This window comes from Schistocerca piceifrons, unplaced genomic scaffold (genome assembly GCF_021461385.2).
Source record: "Schistocerca piceifrons isolate TAMUIC-IGC-003096 unplaced genomic scaffold, iqSchPice1.1 HiC_scaffold_534, whole genome shotgun sequence".
NCBI classification, from domain to species: Eukaryota; Metazoa; Arthropoda; class Insecta; order Orthoptera; family Acrididae; genus Schistocerca; species Schistocerca piceifrons.
In genome coordinates, this window is record NW_025728771.1 from 24,579 (window position 1) to 34,941 (window position 10,363).

General features: G+C 51.7%; 17 non-coding genes across 17 annotated transcripts; 14 read left to right on the plus strand and 3 right to left on the minus strand.

Moving 5' to 3' along the window:
• Positions 1–295: 295 nt before the first annotated feature.
• Positions 296–368, plus strand: Trnav-cac. The gene has a single exon. It is a non-coding gene; the product is annotated as a tRNA-Val (tRNA).
• Positions 369–526: 158 nt separating this feature from the next.
• On the plus strand, positions 527–599 carry Trnav-aac. Its single transcript has one exon. It is a non-coding gene; the product is annotated as a tRNA-Val (tRNA).
• A 722-nt stretch (positions 600–1,321) lies between these two features.
• Positions 1,322–1,395, minus strand: Trnap-agg. Its single transcript has one exon. It is a non-coding gene; the product is annotated as a tRNA-Pro (tRNA).
• Positions 1,396–1,774: 379 nt separating this feature from the next.
• Trnav-cac lies at positions 1,775–1,847 on the plus strand. Its single transcript has one exon. It is a non-coding gene; the product is annotated as a tRNA-Val (tRNA).
• Positions 1,848–2,006: 159 nt separating this feature from the next.
• On the plus strand, positions 2,007–2,078 carry Trnav-aac. Its single transcript has one exon. It is a non-coding gene; the product is annotated as a tRNA-Val (tRNA).
• Positions 2,079–3,252: 1,174 nt separating this feature from the next.
• Positions 3,253–3,325, plus strand: Trnav-cac. Its single transcript has one exon. It is a non-coding gene; the product is annotated as a tRNA-Val (tRNA).
• Positions 3,326–3,483: 158 nt separating this feature from the next.
• Trnav-aac lies at positions 3,484–3,556 on the plus strand. Its single transcript has one exon. It is a non-coding gene; the product is annotated as a tRNA-Val (tRNA).
• Positions 3,557–4,730: 1,174 nt separating this feature from the next.
• On the plus strand, positions 4,731–4,803 carry Trnav-cac. The gene has a single exon. It is a non-coding gene; the product is annotated as a tRNA-Val (tRNA).
• A 158-nt stretch (positions 4,804–4,961) lies between these two features.
• Trnav-aac lies at positions 4,962–5,033 on the plus strand. Its single transcript has one exon. It is a non-coding gene; the product is annotated as a tRNA-Val (tRNA).
• A 1,178-nt stretch (positions 5,034–6,211) lies between these two features.
• Positions 6,212–6,284, plus strand: Trnav-cac. Its single transcript has one exon. It is a non-coding gene; the product is annotated as a tRNA-Val (tRNA).
• A 159-nt stretch (positions 6,285–6,443) lies between these two features.
• Positions 6,444–6,516, plus strand: Trnav-aac. The gene has a single exon. It is a non-coding gene; the product is annotated as a tRNA-Val (tRNA).
• Positions 6,517–7,693: 1,177 nt separating this feature from the next.
• Positions 7,694–7,766, plus strand: Trnav-cac. The gene has a single exon. It is a non-coding gene; the product is annotated as a tRNA-Val (tRNA).
• Positions 7,767–7,923: 157 nt separating this feature from the next.
• Positions 7,924–7,996, plus strand: Trnav-aac. Its single transcript has one exon. It is a non-coding gene; the product is annotated as a tRNA-Val (tRNA).
• A 722-nt stretch (positions 7,997–8,718) lies between these two features.
• On the minus strand, positions 8,719–8,792 carry Trnap-agg. Its single transcript has one exon. It is a non-coding gene; the product is annotated as a tRNA-Pro (tRNA).
• A 379-nt stretch (positions 8,793–9,171) lies between these two features.
• Positions 9,172–9,244, plus strand: Trnav-cac. Its single transcript has one exon. It is a non-coding gene; the product is annotated as a tRNA-Val (tRNA).
• Positions 9,245–9,402: 158 nt separating this feature from the next.
• Positions 9,403–9,476, plus strand: Trnav-aac. The gene has a single exon. It is a non-coding gene; the product is annotated as a tRNA-Val (tRNA).
• A 722-nt stretch (positions 9,477–10,198) lies between these two features.
• Trnap-agg lies at positions 10,199–10,272 on the minus strand. The gene has a single exon. It is a non-coding gene; the product is annotated as a tRNA-Pro (tRNA).
• Between the last annotated feature and the right edge of the window lie 91 nt (positions 10,273–10,363).

Here is a 10,363-nt window from a genome sequence, read left to right on the forward strand (position 1 = left end):
GGGGCGGCCTTCCTGGGCTGTCGGTACCTTCATGTAGAGCTGCCGCTGGGCTCGCACTGCTTGCTGCTGAGAAAGTGATTGCTTTGCTGATATGACTCGCAATAACGACTGCGCGAAACGCCGCTATCTCGTTAGGGGTGCTACGGCAGACACCCTCTCGAGCACCCCGAAGACTTCTTGAGCCCTCGGCTGTGATGGGTTCCAGGCTGACAAAAGATCTGTCGTGTGTGCATCGCCGACGATAGAAAGGCTGAGGCAAGTTTGAGTGAAAAAGGATGGACTCGTCGTGTCCGTCGTTTCCGTAGTGTAGCGGTTATCACGTCTGCTTCACACGCAGAAGGTCCCCGGTTCGATCCCGGGCGGGAACAGTATTTTCCTGCCTATGTCGTATTGTCCTCCAATGAGCCACTTCGTGTGTGGATCTGCCGCACGTCCCTTCGTTTTGCAAGTACCACATTTATTGAATTTTTTAGTTACGATGGCAACATCACTACAAGTTGTCTGTGCAGTACGGTGCACACAAGCAGTTTCCGTGGTGTAGCGGTTATCACGTCTGCCTAACACGCAGAAGGTCCCCGGTTCGATCCCGGGCGGAAACACTTTTTCATCACTTTAAGCAAGACTTACTAACATGCATCTGCTACCACCTGTACCCGAAACCTTCGTAATCGCCTTCACGCGTCGGACCAGAGTGTCAATTGCTCACGTCGAATAAGAAATTCGTTTGATATTGACGGCGAGCTTTTTGCGCTGACTCAGCCACTGACGTGCGATCAGTTTGCACAAAACGCGTTGGCTCGTCCGGGATTTGAACCCGGGACCTCCTGCACCCTAAGCAGGAATTATACCCATTTTTTTTTTTTTTTTTTTGAACCTGTCTCCACTGTTAGGACACTAAGCAGTGTGGTTAGCTGCATTCAACCCCCGTGGCAATGTCTTGCAGTCCTCCAGCTTTGTTGACCACAGTTAGGTGCCTCGATAAGAGGTGGACAGGTGTCGCATCGCTCTCGCCGTCACTTGTTACCACGAATCGTACTTAACGTAGTTTTCTGCAAGCGTCAGCGTAGCGTCAGTCGAGCTAAGTCGGGCCAAGTCGCATAAGAGGAGCAACAAAATGCGCATTTCCGGTACCGGAATCGAACCCGCGCCTCCTGGGTGAGAGCCAGGTACCCTAGCCACTTTTTTTTTTTTTTATTTTTTTTTTTAACGCGTCGGACCAGAGTGTCAATTGCTCACATCGAATAAGAAGTTCATTTGATATTGACGGCGAGCTTTTTGCGCTGACTCAGCCACTGACGTGCGATCAGTTTGCACAAAACGCTAGGGCTCGTCCGGGATTTGAACCCGGGACCTCCTGCACCCTAAGCAGGAATCATACCCCTAGACCAACGAGCGCTGTGACACGGTGATTGCCAATTATTCCAATCCCTCGATGTCGTCCAGGGTGCCCTGGAAGTCTCGTGTACGCTGGCGGGATGGGGGCGGCCTTCCTGGGCTGTCGGTACCTTCATGTAGAGCTGCCGCTGGGCTCGCACTGCTTGCTGCTGAGAAAGTGATTGCTTTGCTGATATGACTCGCAATAACGACTGCGCGAAACGCCGCTATCTCGTTAGGGGTGCTACGGCAGACACCCTCTCGAGCACCCCGAAGACTTCTTGAGCCCTCGGCTGTGATGGGTTCCAGGCTGACAAAAGATCTGTCGTGTGTGCATTCGCCGACGATAGAAAGGCTGAGGCAAGTTTGAGTGAAAAAGGATGGACTCGTCGTGTCCGTCGTTTCCGTAGTGTAGCGGTTATCACGTCTGCTTCACACGCAGAAGGTCCCCGGTTCGATCCCGGGCGGGAACAGTATTTTCCTGCCTATGTCGTATTGTCCTCCAATGAGCCACTTCGTGTGTGGATCTGCCGCACGTCCCTTCGTTTTGCAAGTACCACATTTATTGAATTTTTTAGTTACGATGGCAACATCACTACAAGTTGTCTGTGCAAGTACGGTGCACACAAGCAGTTTCCGTGGTGTAGCGGTTATCACGTCTGCCTAACACGCAGAAGGTCCCGGTTCGATCCCGGGCGGAAACACTTTTTCATCACTTTAAGCAAGACTTACTAACATGCATCTGCTACCACCTGTACCCGAAACCTTCGTAATCGCCTTCACGCGTCGGACCAGAGTGTCAATTGCTCACGTCGAATAAGAAATTCGTTTGATATTGACGGCGAGCTTTTTGCGCTGACTCAGCCACTGACGTGCGATCAGTTTGCACAAAACGCGTTGGCTCGTCCGGGATTTGAACCCGGGACCTCCTGCACCCTAAGCAGGAATTATACCCATTTTTTTTTTTTTTTTTTGAACCTGTCTCCACTGTTAGGACACTAAGCAGTGTGGTTAGCTGCATTCAACCCCCGTGGGCAATGTCTTGCAGTCCTCCAGCTTTGTTGACCACAGTTAGGTGCCTCGATAAGAGGTGGACAGGTGTCGCATCGCTCTCGCCGTCACTTGTTACCACGAATCGTACTTAACGTAGTTTTCTGCAAGCGTCAGCGTAGCGTCAGTCGAGCTAAGTCGGGCCAAGTCGCATAAGAGGAGCAACAAAATGCGCATTTCCGGTACCGGGAATCGAACCCGCGCCTCCTGGGTGAGAGCCAGGTACCCTAGCCACTTTTTTTTTTTTTATTTTTTTTTTTAACGCGTCGGACCAGAGTGTCAATTGCTCACATCGAATAAGAAGTTCATTTGATATTGACGGCGAGCTTTTTGCGCTGACTCAGCACTGACGTGCGATCAGTTTGCACAAAAACGCTAGGGCTCGTCCGGGATTTGAACCCGGGACCTCCTGCACCCCTAAGCAGGAATCATACCCCTAGACCAACGAGCGCTGTGACACGGTGATTGCCAATTATTCCAATCCTCGATGTCGTCCAGGGTGCCCTGGAAGTCTCGTGTACGCTGGCGGGATGGGGGCGGCCTTCCTGGGCTGTCGGTACCTTCATGTAGAGCTGCCGCTGGGCTCGCACTGCTTGCTGCTGAGAAAGTGATTGCTTTGCTGATATGACTCGCAATAACGACTGCGCGAAACGCCGCTATCTCGTTAGGGGTGCTACGGCAGACACCCTCTCGAGCACCCCGAAGACTTCTTGAGCCCTCGGCTGTGATGGGTTCCAGGCTGACAAAGATCTGTCGTGTGTGCATTCGCCGACGATAGAAAGGCTGAGGCAAGTTTGAGTGAAAAAGGATGGACTCGTCGTGTCCGTCGTTTCCGTAGTGTAGCGGTTATCACGTCTGCTTCACACGCAGAAGGTCCCCGGTTCGATCCCGGGCGGGAACAGTATTTTCCTGCCTATGTCGTATTGTCCTCCAATGAGCCACTTCGTGTGTGGATCTGCCGCACGTCCCTTCGTTTTGCAAGTACCACATTTATTGAATTTTTTAGTTACGATGGCAACATCACTACAAGTTGTCTGTGCAGTACGGTGCACACAAGCAGTTTCCGTGGTGTAGCGGTTATCACGTCTGCCTAACACGCAGAAGGTCCCCGGTTCGATCCCGGGCGGAAACACTTTTTCATCACTTTAAGCAAGACTTACTAACATGCATCTGCTACCACCTGTACCCGAAACCTTCGTAATCGCCTTCACGCGTCGGACCAGAGTGTCAATTGCTCACGTCGAATAAGAAATTCGTTTGATATTGACGGCGAGCTTTTGCGCTGACTCAGCCACTGACGTGCGATCAGTTTGCACAAAACGCGTTGGCTCGTCCCGGGATTTGAACCCGGGACCTCCTGCACCCTAAGCAGGAATTATACCCATTTTTTTTTTTTTTTTTTTTGAACCTGTCTCCACTGTTAGGACACTAAGCAGTGTGGTTAGCTGCATTCAACCCCCGTGGCAATGTCTTGCAGTCCTCCAGCTTTGTTGACCACAGTTAGGTGCCTCGATAAGAGGTGGACAGGTGTCGCATCGCTCTCGCCGTCACTTGTTACCACGAATCGTACTTAACGTAGTTTTCTGCAAGCGTCAGCGTAGCGTCAGTCGAGCTAAGTCGGGCCAAGTCGCATAAGAGGAGCAACAAAATGCGCATTTCCGGTACCGGGAATCGAACCCGCGCCTCCTGGGTGAGAGCCAGGTACCCTAGCCACTTTTTTTTTTTTTATTTTTTTTTTTTAACGCGTCGGACCAGAGTGTCAATTGCTCACATCGAATAAGAAGTTCATTTGATATTGACGGCGAGCTTTTTGCGCTGACTCAGCCACTGACGTGCGATCAGTTTGCACAAAACGCTAGGGCTCGTCCGGATTTGAACCCGGGACCTCCTGCACCCTAAGCAGGAATCATACCCCTAGACCAACGAGCGCTGTGACACGGTGATTGCCAATTATTCCAATCCCTCGATGTCGTCCAGGGTGCCCTGGAAGTCTCGTGTACGCTGGCGGGATGGGGCGGCCTTCCTGGGCTGTCGGTACTTCATGTAGAGCTGCCGCTGGGCTCGCACTGCTTGCTGCTGAGAAAGTGATTGCTTTGCTGATATGACTCGCAATAACGACTGCGCGAAACGCCGCTATCTCGTTAGGGGTGCTACGGCAGACACCCTCTCGAGCACCCCGAAGACTTCTTGAGCCCTCGGCTGTGATGGGTTCCAGGCTGACAAAAGATCTGTCGTGTGTGCATTCGCCGACGATAGAAAGGCTGAGGCAAGTTTGAGTGAAAAAGGATGGACTCGTCGTGTCCGTCGTTTCCGTAGTGTAGCGGTTATCACGTCTGCTTCACACGCAGAAGGTCCCCGGTCGATCCCGGGCGGGGAACAGTATTTTCCTGCCTATGTCGTATTGTCCTCCAATGAGCCACTTCGTGTGTGGATCTGCCGCACGTCCCTTCGTTTTGCAAGTACCACATTTATTGAATTTTTTAGTTACGATGGCAACATCACTACAAGTTGTCTGTGCAGTACGGTGCACACAAGCAGTTTCCGTGGTGTAGCGGTTATCACGTCTGCCTAACACGCAGAAGGTCCCGGTTCGATCCCGGGCGGAAACACTTTTTCATCACTTTAAGCAAGACTTACTAACATGCATCTGCTACCACCCTGTACCCGAAACCTTCGTAATCGCCTTCACGCGTCGGACCAGAGTGTCAATTGCTCACGTCGAATAAGAAATTCGTTTGATATTGACGGCGAGCTTTTTGCGCTGACTCAGCCACTGACGTGCGATCAGTTTGCACAAAACGCGTTGGCTCGTCCGGGATTTGAACCCGGGACCTCCTGCACCCTAAGCAGGAATTATACCCATTTTTTTTTTTTTTTTTTTGAACCTGTCTCCACTGTTAGGACACTAAGCAGTGTGGTTAGCTGCATTCAACCCCCGTGGCAATGTCTTGCAGTCCTCCAGCTTTGTTGACCACAGTTAGGTGCCTCGATAAGAGGTGGACAGGTGTCGCATCGCTCTCGCCGTCACTTGTTACCACGAATCGTACTTAACGTAGTTTTCTGCAAGCGTCAGCGTAGCGTCAGTCGAGCTAAGTCGGGCCAAGTCGCATAAGAGGAGCAACAAAATGCGCATTTCCGGTACCGGGGAATCGAACCCGCGCCTCCTGGTGAGAGCCAGGTACCCTAGCCACTTTTTTTTTTTTTATTTTTTTTTTTTAACGCGTCGGACCAGAGTGTCAATTGCTCACATCGAATAAGAAGTTCATTTGATATTGACGGCGAGCTTTTTGCGCTGACTCAGCCACTGACGTGCGATCAGTTTGCACAAAACGCTAGGGCTCGTCCGGGATTTGAACCCGGGACTTCCTGCACCCTAAGCAGGAATCATACCCCTAGACCAACGAGCGCTGTGACACGGTGATTGCCAATTATTCCAATCCCTCGATGTCGTCCAGGGTGCCCTGGAAGTCTCGTGTACGCTGGCGGGATGGGGGCGGCCTTCCTGGGCTGTCGGTAACCTTCATGTAGAGCTGCCGCTGGGCTCGCACTGCTTGCTGCTGAGAAAGTGATTGCTTTGCTGATATGACTCGCAATAACGACTGCGCGAAACGCCGCTATCTCGTTAGGGGTGCTACGGCAGACACCCTCTCGAGCACCCCGAAGACTTCTTGAGCCCTCGGCTGTGATGGGTTCCAGGCTGACAAAAGATCTGTCGTGTGTGCATTCGCCGACGATAGAAAGGCTGAGGCAAGTTTGAGTGAAAAAGGATGGACTCGTCGTGTCCGTCGTTTCCGTAGTGTAGCGGTTATCACGTCTGCTTCACACGCAGAAGGTCCCCGGTTCGATCCCGGGCGGGAACAGTATTTTCCTGCCTATGTCGTATTGTCCTCCAATGAGCCACTTCGTGTGTGGATCTGCCGCACGTCCCCTTCGTTTTGCAAGTACCACATTTATTGAATTTTTTAGTTACGATGGCAACATCACTACAAGTTGTCTGTGCAGTACGGTGCACACAAGCAGTTTCCGTGTGTAGCGGTTACTCACGTCTGCCTAACACGCAGAAGGTCCCCGGTTCGATCCCGGGCGGAAACACTTTTCATCACTTTAAGCAAGACTTACTAACATGCATCTGCTACCAACCTGTACCCGAAACCTTCGTAATCGCCTTCACGCGTCGGACCAGAGTGTCAATTGCTCACGTCGAATAAGAAATTCGTTTGATATTGACGGCGAGCTTTTTGCGCTGACTCAGCCACTGACGTGCGATCAGTTTGCACAAACGCGTTGGCTCGTCCGGGATTTGAACCCGGGACCTCCTGCACCCTAAGCAGAATTATACCCATTTTTTTTTTTTTTTTTTTTGAACCTGTCTCCACTGTTAGGACACTAAGCAGTGTGGTTAGCTGCATTCAACCCCCGTGGCAATGTCTTGCAGTCCTCCAGCTTTGTTGGACCACAGTTAGGTGCCTCGATAAGAGGTGGAACAGGTGTCGCATCGCTCTCGCCGTCACTTGTTACCACGAATCGTACTTAACGTAGTTTTCTGCAAGCGTCAGCGTAGCGTCAGTCGAGCTAAGTCGGGCCAAGTCGCATAAGAGGAGCAACAAAATGCGCATTTCCGGTACCGGGAATCGAACCCGCGCCTCCTGGGTGAGAGCCAGGTACCCTAGCCACTTTTTTTTTTTTATTTTTTTTTTTAACGGCGTCGGACCAGAGTGTCAATTGCTCACATCGAATAAGAAGTTCATTTGATATTGACGGCGAGCTTTTTGCGCTGACTCAGCCACTGACGTGCGATCAGTTTGCACAAAACGCTAGGGCTCGTCCGGGATTTGAACCCGGGACCTCCTGCACCCTAAGCAGGATCATACCCCTAGACCAACGAGCGCTGTGACACGGGTGATTGCCAATTATTCCAATCCCTCGATGTCGTCCAGGGTGCCCTGGAAGTCTCGTGTACGCTGGCGGGGATGGGGCGGCCTTCCTGGGCTGTCGGTACCTTCATGTAGAGCTGCCGCTGGGCCTCGCACTGCTTGCTGCTGAGAAAGTGATTGCTTTGCTGATATGACTCGCAATAACGACTGCGCGAAACGCCGCTATCTCGTTAGGGGTGCTACGGCAGACACCCTCTCGAGCACCCCGAAGACTTCTTGAGCCCTCGGCTGTGATGGGTTCCAGGCTGACAAAAGATCTGTCGTGTGTGCATTCGCCGACGATAGAAAGGCTGAGGCAAGTTTGAGTGAAAAAGGATGGACTCGTCGTGTCCGTCGTTTCCGTAGTGTAGCGGTTATCACGTCTGCTTCACACGCAGAAGGTCCCCGGTTCGATCCCGGGCGGGAACAGTATTTTCCTGCCTATGTCGTATTGTCCTCCAATGAGCCACTTCGTGTGTGGATCTGCCGCACGTCCCTTCGTTTTGCAAGTACCACATTTATTGAATTTTTAGTTACGATGGCAACATCACTACAAGTTGTCTGTGCAGTACGGTGCACACAAGCAGTTTCCGTGGTGTAGCGGTTATCACGTCTGCCTAACACGCAGAAGGTCCCCGGTTCGATCCCGGGCGGAAACACTTTTTCATCACTTTAAGCAAGACTTACTAACATGCATCTGCTACCACCTGTACCCGAAACCTTCGTAATCGCCTTCACGCGTCGGACCAGAGTGTCAATTGCTCACGTCGAATAAGAAATTCGTTTGATATTGACGGCGAGCTTTTTGCGCTGACTCAGCCACTGACGTGCGATCAGTTTGCACAAAACGCGTTGGCTCGTCCGGGATTTGAACCCGGGACCTCCTGCACCCTAAGCAGGAATTATACCCATTTTTTTTTTTTTTTTTTGAACCTGTCTCCACTGTTAGGACACTAAGCAGTGTGGTTAGCTGCATTCAACCCCCGTGGCAATGTCTTGCAGTCCTCCAGCTTTGTTGACCACAGTTAGGTGCCTCGATAAGAGGTGGACAGGTGTCGCATCGCTCTCGCCGTCACTTGTTACCACGAATCGTACTTAACGTAGTTTTCTGCAAGCGTCAGCGTAGCGTCAGTCGAGCTAAGTCGGGCCAAGTCGCATAAGAGGAGCAACAAAATGCGCATTTCCGGTACCGGGAATCGAACCCGCGCCTCCTGGGTGAGAGCCAGGTACCCTAGCCACTTTTTTTTTTTTTATTTTTTTTTTTTACGCGTCGGACCAGAGTGGTCAATTGCTCACATCGAATAAGAAGTTCATTTGATATTGACGGCGAGCTTTTTGCGCTGACTCAGCCACTGACGTGCGATCAGTTTGCACAAAACGCTAGGGCTCGTCCGGGATTTGAACCCGGGACCTCCTGCACCCTAAGCAGGAATCATACCCCTAGACCAACGAGCGCTGTGACACGGTGATTGCCAATTATTCCAATCCCTCGATGTCGTCCAGGGTGCCCTGGAAGTCTCGTGTACGCTGGCGGGATGGGGGCGGCCTTCCTGGGCTGTCGGTACCTTCATGTAGAGCTGCCGCTGGCTCGCACTGCTTGCTGCTGAGAAAGTGATTGCTTTGCCTGATATGACTCGCAATAACGACTGCGCGAAACGCCGCTATCTCGTTAGGGGTGCTACGGCAGACACCCTCTCGAGCACCCCGAAGACTTCTTGAGCCCTCGGCTGTGATGGGTTCCAGGCTGACAAAAGATCTGTCGTGTGTGCATTCGCCGACGATAGAAAGGCTGAGGCAAGTTTGAGTGAAAAAGGATGGACTCGTCGTGTCCGTCGTTTCCGTAGTGTAGCGGTTATCACGTCTGCTTCACACGCAGAAGGTCCCCGGTTCGATCCCGGGCGGGAACAGTATTTTCCTGCCTATGTCGTATTGTCCTCCAATGAGCCACTTCGTGTGTGGATCTGCCGCACGTCCCTTCGTTTTGCAAGTACCACATTTATTGAATTTTTTAGTTACGATGGCAACATCACTACAAGTTGTCTGTGCAGTACGGTGCACACAAGCAGTTTCCGTGGTGTAGCGGTTATCACGTCTGCCTAACACGCAGAAGGGTCCCCGGTTCGATCCCGGGCGGAAACACTTTTTCATCACTTTAAGCAAGACTTACTAACATGCATCTGCTACCACCTGTACCCGAAACCTTCGTAATCGCCTTCACGCGTCGGACCAGAGTGTCAATTGCTCACGTCGAATAAGAAATTCGTTTGATATTGACGGCGAGCTTTTTGCGCTGACTCAGCCACTGACGTGCGATCAGTTTGCACAAAACGCGTTGGCTCGTCCGGGATTTGAAACCCGGAACCTCCTGCACCCTAAGCAGGAATTATACCCATTTTTTTTTTTTTTTTTTTGAACCTGTCTCCACTGTTAGGACACTAAGCAGTGTGGTTAGCTGCATTCAACCCCGTGGCAATGTCTTGCAGTCCTCCAGCTTTGTTGACCACAGTTAGGTGCCTCGATAAGAGGTGGACAGGTGTCGCATCGCTCTCGCCGTCACTTGTTACCACGAATCGTACTTAACGTAGTTTTCTGCAAGCGTCAGCGTAGCGTCAGTCGAGCTAAGTCGGGCCAAGTCGCATAAGAGGAGCAACAAAATGCGCATTTCCGGTACCGGGAATCGAACCCGCGCCTCCTGGGTGAGAGCCAGGTACCCTAGCCACTTTGTTTTTTTTTATTTTTTTTTTTAACGCGTCGGACCAGAGTGTCAATTGCTCACATCGAATAAGAAGTTCATTTGATATTGACGGCGAGCTTTTTGCGCTGACTCAGCCACTGACGTGCGATCAGTTTGCACAAAACGCTAGGGCTCGTCCGGGATTTGAACCCGGGACCTCCTGCACCCTAAGCAGGAATCATACCCCTAGACCAACGAGCGCTGTGACACGGTGATTGCCAATTATTCCAATCCCTCGATGTCGTCCAGGGTGCCCTGGAAGTCTCGTGTACGCTGGCGGGATGGGGGCGGC